The sequence below is a fragment of the Suricata suricatta genome, chromosome 13 (assembly GCF_006229205.1).
Source record: "Suricata suricatta isolate VVHF042 chromosome 13, meerkat_22Aug2017_6uvM2_HiC, whole genome shotgun sequence".
NCBI lineage: Eukaryota > Metazoa > Chordata > Mammalia > Carnivora > Herpestidae > Suricata > Suricata suricatta.
Genome location: NC_043712.1, coordinates 88,747,720 through 88,754,359, shown reverse-complemented (window position 1 = coordinate 88,754,359; position 6,640 = coordinate 88,747,720).

Below are 6,640 nucleotides of genomic sequence, written 5' to 3'. Positions count from 1 at the left end.
CTTTGCAATTTAGCAACATAGTACTAAACTATGGGTCAAACATGAAGATGTTTCAAAGGAAGTAATTAAAAAATATACCACACTGAATGAAAATGAAATACAACATTGCAAATTGTGGGATGCAGCTAGCACCATGAGAAGGAAACTGACAGCAATAAATGTTCACATTGTACATACAAAAAAAGTGACAGAAATTTATACTAAAGAACTTAAGAAGTGGAGCAAAGTAAACCCAAAGGAAGCAGATGGTTAGAAATAAAGAACAAAAATCAGTGTAGTTCATATAGGAAAATAATAGAGGAAACAAAATGCTGGGTCTCCAAAAAGTAAATAAAATAAACTCGACTAACCACTTGTACAAACGACAAAAATTAGAGCATAAACACAAATCATCAAAATCAGGAATGAAGTAGGGTATCTGTCACTACACGTCCTGTAAGCATCAGAAGGGTAATAAGGGAGTGCTATGGGCAATTTTACTACAGTCATGGACTCTGTATCTTTGAGGAAGTGGACAAATTCTTCAAAAACCACATCTGAAAACCCTAGATCAAATAGATAGAATCTGATCATTTACAAAACCACCATGAAAACTAAGTTCATAGTATCATTCTTTTTATACATGGTTGGGTTCTATTTGCTAATATTTTTTAGGATTCATCTTCTTGAGATATTAGTCTGTCGTTTTGTACTTTAACGTTTTGTCTGCTTTTGGTATCAGGGTAGTACTGGCCTCATAAAATAAGTTAGGAAATGTTCCTTCCTCTTTTGTAGAAGATACTGTATAGCATTGGTATTAATCCCTCAGATGTTTGGTAAAATACTCCAATGAAACTTTTAAGATCTACAACTGATTTTGTGCTGAACAGCCTTTCAGAACAATAAGCACTTCAATAATTGTATATAAACTCAGAACTTTAAAAGGAGAAAAAAATTAATGCTTAGCCTTATAAGCAGCACGTTTCTGACAAAGCCCACTGGCCTTAGCTATGTGTCCCAGGGCCAGAGCTGCAAGCCTGGGAAAGGGAAGCTGGTGTGGTGGTGTGTTCTGGAGGTTCATGACAGAGAAGATAGGTCTTCCCTCTCCCAAGCAACTGTGGTACTGTTTCTATTCCACATGGGAACAAAAAAGTCCAATCACCTTTTTAAAAATGGTTGAAAGATGGGAAACAATTTTTTCTTCTATTAAATCCCCACAATGTTTTGGAGGCTCTGAGGCCTTGCCTGTGGCTGGCCCAGCTGAGCACCGAATGAAGGGTCTATCTTTTCACAGTTCGTGTAGGAGGATTCTGGATTCCTTAGCAAACCACTGTTTATTCACTTTACGTCTCCTGAAGGGATAGGGTTTGCAATCAGCACCATCCCCTCTCTGGTCCCCTGGCTCCATTCCAGAAGGAATCAGACTGAAGTGTGCTGAACACTCTCAGAAGGGTCTAGATAGAGAAAATGTGGCACAGACAGTCCCAGGATTTCAGGACATCAGAGGCCAAGCACATGACTCACATCTAGTCTGTCCACAGGACAGTTCTCTGTCATCCTTGAATCTGGTCATAATCTGGTCATAATAACAAATAACCATTTAGGTTTTTTGTTCAAGAAGTGAGTGAGACAACATGTAGAATGCTCAGAGTATAGAACGAAATCAACAAGTATTAGAAACTCCCCATTGCTAACTTCAGCTCTTCTAGAACAAATTCTAAAGTAAGAACTTTAGGGGTTTTCCCCCTTTCATACAACATCAGGATCCCTGAAATAGGGCACACTGTGCTAAATTATATACCCACTCCCCAACACAGAAATTCTAGAAAATCATGCAATTTTGGTATATAACTTATGCTGAAAAATAGAAATCATTAAAAAAAAAAACATGAGCAAAATTCCAAAAATGAAAACACTGGAGCTGATCCTAACATTTTCTTAGACCAAAGTACAATAAAATTACAAATAAGAAAAAAAACCTCTTAGAAAACAAAACTCTATGAACATGTCAGAAATGAAATCATAGTGGAAATCTAATAATGTTTGTAACTCAATAACACAAACTCAGTATGTATCATAAATAGAGAACTAAGATATTAAAGGGTAGCCAAGATGCCATCATTAGAAACTGGTATTAGGTAGGAGGAAATGAGCATCTCTGTCAGAAAGTTAGAAAAGTAACAGGTAAATGCTCAAGGAAGAAGAGCGTAGAAAATAAGAAAGCTACTAGTAGAAACTAAATGAAACAATAAACAAAACTTCAGTGTATTAGGATTCCCCAGAATAACAACCGACAGATCTCGGTGCATAAAGGAATCGGCGCATCTGATAACGGGCTGGAAGTACTGCATCTGCAGGACCAGCCTGGAGGCTGAAAACCAGGAAGAGGCACGCTGGGGGCACAAATAAAGAAACGACAACGAAGCAGAGATAGACTCCGACACAGAACAAACTCATGATTCCCAGAGGGCAAAACAGGCAAAAACAAAAATGCTGCTTAGGACATAATTGGTTATCCGGGAAACGCTGGTTTTCGTGGTTATGGCCTTGCAATCACTAGGCGCGGCTTTCCCGCACCTTCAAAGGGTGATCTCTACTTAACGGTAACTGATGGGAGGCGTCAGTTACATCTGCCAAATGCCTTCACACAAATACCTAGATTTGTGTTTGGTTAAGTAACTAGGTATACCACAGTCTAGCCCAATTAGCACACAGAACTGCGTATCACAGCCCACCCCTTGTCAACTCAAAACCTTATACACATCTCCTTAAACCATACTTAACCTCCCAAAGTCATACTTCTGCCTAACGTCATACAACTCCTTTGCAGTCAAGTGCTAGTTCATTTTTGGTTGTATGGAGTTGATTAGTCATGTGGTTGAATCTGGTATTTACATCTATCTTATTCCCATTCTGTATTTTCTCTGCCAAATGACAAGACCCAAATTTTTATTTTTGACTGAGTCATTAGTAGTTCTGCCTGAATTATAATTTTCCATGGGCTTCAGTCACAGGATGAGAGATGTCTTAGGGTATCTCCTCTGTTCTGGACCCTCTTTTCCTTAACTCTATTGTGTAGTAGCAGCCCATTTTCTCCTTAATAATCAGGATCAGTCGGGGCGCCTGGGTGGCTCAGTTGGTTAAGCATCCGACTTCTACTCAGGTCGTGATCTCATGGTTTGTGGGTTCAAGTACTGAGTCGGGCTCTGTGCAAACAGCTAGCTCAGAGCCTGGAGCCTGCTTCAGATTCTGTGTTTCTCTCGGAGCCTCCCCTGCTCATGCTCTCTCTCTCTCTCTTTCTCTCAGAAATAAATAAAAAAATTTTTTTTTAAGTCAGGATCAATTACCCACCCGCTACAGTGACCTCTGTTTTTGCCTATTTAGTAGGAGTGGCAATTGCCAGGTCAGTAGAATTATTGCTGTCTCTGGTGGAAGCAGAATTTTTGCTAGCAGATCTCTATGGCTAATAGTGAGTAGAATTACTTTCACTTTCATCCTCTTGATTCCTGGACCAGTGAATCCTGGCGGAGGGAGAAACAGCACTACACACTGAAGGCAGATTTAGACCATGAGCAGCTGCGGGGAGTACTCTGCACTGGCCCTGCCCAGCACCGCCACCTAGCCTGGTACTGTGCATGAATCATCAAACGACCAATCCATTGTCCTGTCAAGGCAAAGGCTTCAGGATGGCGGGGAAATGTTAAGACCAGTGAATTCCAGGTGGTAGCCCATTCTCTCTTCTTTTGCTGTGAAGTAAGTTCCTTAACCAGAAGCAATGCTGTATGGAACACCTTGATGGTGGTTAAGACATTCTGTAAACCCACAGAGGACAGTTTTGGCAAAAAGCAGTGGATGCAGGGAAGACAACTCCATCTAACAGACTAAGTGTCTGTTCCCCTGGGAACAAAGCACTGATCCGTCCATGACGGGAGATGCACTATGCAGGGCTCTGGTTTCCATAGGACCGCGTTACTGTTTTGTCTGAGTAATTCTACGGACTGTCAAGGAACTGAAACCGCCTTTTCATGAATAAGGCCTATACCGAGTCTCTCTGGTGATGAGGGGAGTTTGACAAGCACAAGAGTGGAGAAGAGTCAGCACACTACATGAGGTCCTGATGGCTTCAAATGTCAAGGCAGCACAGAATATTGAATTTAATTAAAAAAAATATAGCCCTGGGGCACCTGGGTGGCTCAGTCGGTTAAGCGTCTGGCTTTGGCTCAGGTCATGATCTCACAGTTTGTGCGTTCAAGCCCTGCGTCAGGCTCTGTGCTGACAGCTCAGAGCCTAGAGCCTGCTTCGGATTCTGTGTCTCCCTCTCTCTGACCCTCCCCTGCTTGTGCTGTCTCTGTCTCCCAAAAATAAATAAAAAAACATAAAAAAATTATTTGAAACGGCTCCAAACCTCCCAAATCTAGGGAAGGAAATGGACATCCATATCCAAGCAACTTAACAGACTCAAGAAAGAGGAATCCAAAGAAGTCCACAGCAAGAAGCATTATAATCAAATTGTCAAACGCCAGAACCAAAGAATTTCAAAAGCAACAAGAAAAAAGCAACCTTTCATGTACAGGGACCCCAATCAGATTTTGAGATTTCTCAGTAGAAACTTTGCAGTCCAGAAGATAGTGGGATAATATAGTCAAAGCACTAAAAGAAAAAAACTGCCAGCTAAGAACACTGTATGTAGCAAAACTATTCTTTAAAAGCAGAGAGAAGGATTTCCCCAGATAAACAACAGCTGAAGCTGTTCATCACCACTAGCCTTCCTTACAAGATATGCTAAACAGAGTTCTTCAAGGTGAAATGAAAGCATGCTAAATAGCAACAGGAGAGCAAATAAAAGTATTGTACTCACTCGTCAAGGTAAACAGGTAGAAAAATATGGACTACAGAGATACTGTACTAATGATGAGAAAATCACTTAATTCTAGAAGTTAATAGAGGCATAAGAACATATCAATACATTAAGAGATTCACAATATAAAAGGTGTAAATTTTGACATCAATAACACTGTAGAAAGAAGTAAATGTATACAGATTGTGTGTACAACTGAAATTCTGTTATCAGCCTAAAAAAAAGGAATCAAAGCATGGTGACTACAAAAAAAATGAAACACAAAGGAAGAAAGGAAGAGAGGAAAGAGGGACAAAGGACTTATAAGACAGAGAAGCTATTAGCAAAATAGCAATCATAAGTTCTTCCTAACCAGTAATTAATTAAAATGTCCATGGATTTGAAGTCCCAAATCAAAAGAACAGCTAAATGGAGAAGACAAAACACAAGATCCAATTATGTGCTATCTATAATAAATTTACTTTAAATTCAAGGGACACACTTAGGCTCAAAGTGATGAGATAGAAAAAGTATTCCATGATAAAGGTAACCAAAAGATAGCCAGGGTAGAAATACTTAAGTCAGACAAAATAGAATTTAAGTCAAAAACTGTCACAAGTGACAAAGAAGGACATTATATAACAATAAATGAGTCCATTCTCCACGAAGATATAACCATTATAAACATAAGTTCACCTAACATCAGAGTACATAAATCCATGAAGCAATTATGTTTTAACAGAAGGGAGACAAACAGCAACATAGCGATAGTAAGGGACTTCATTACTCCACTTTCAATAATGGATAGAATGTCTACACAGAAAAACCAATAAACAGTAAGTTCACAAGTGCAAGTGAATGAGAAGATTCCAATAAATCACTTGATCTTGGCCAAAAGGCCAAGAAATGTAAGATTCCAATAAATCAAATAGGAATGAAAGAGTAGACATTAAAACAGGTTCCACTGGATTAAAAAGGATTATAAGGGACTATTATGAACAATTATATGCCAATATGCCAAGAAATTGGATAACTTAGAAGAAATAAATTCCTAGAAGCATACAACCTACAAACACTAAATAGAAACTTCAGTAGACTAATAAAGAGATTGAACTAATAAAACCCTCCCAACAAAGAAAACCCCAGGACTAGATGGCTTCACAGATGAATTCTACCAAACATCTGAAGAATTAACAACAATCCTTCTCAGACTTTTTTAAGGCATTCGGGCTGGTATAACAAAACAGCACTGACCGGGTACTTATAAATGAAGGAAACTTACTGCTCAAAGTTCTGGAGGCTAAACATCTGAGATCATGGTTCGAGCATAGTTGAATGAGGGCCCTTTCCTGGTCCAAAGCTAGTTCCTTTTCATTGTGTTCTCGCATTGTGGAAGGCAATACAGGTATGTCCAGAGTCTTTTTTTTTTTAATTTTTTTTAATGCCGGCACTAATTCCATTCATGATGGGTCTGCCCTTATAAATCAAGCATCTTAAGGTCCCATCTACTAATCCCATCAGATTGGCCATTAAGGTTTCAATATGTGAATGCGGTGTGGCAGGGAACACATCCAGACCACAGTAAATTCTTGCAAAATATTAAACAGCAGGGAACTGGAAGAGTTCTTCCAATCTAATTTTCTGAGGCTAGCATGACATTGATATCAAAAGTACACAAAGATACCACAAGAAAAGAAAATTACAGGCCAATATCCCTAATGTATACAGGTATTTAACAGAGCAAAATAACAAAAAACATACAATCCTCTCAAGAGATGCAGAAAAAGGACTTTAAAAAATTCAACATCCTTCCATAAGAACTAT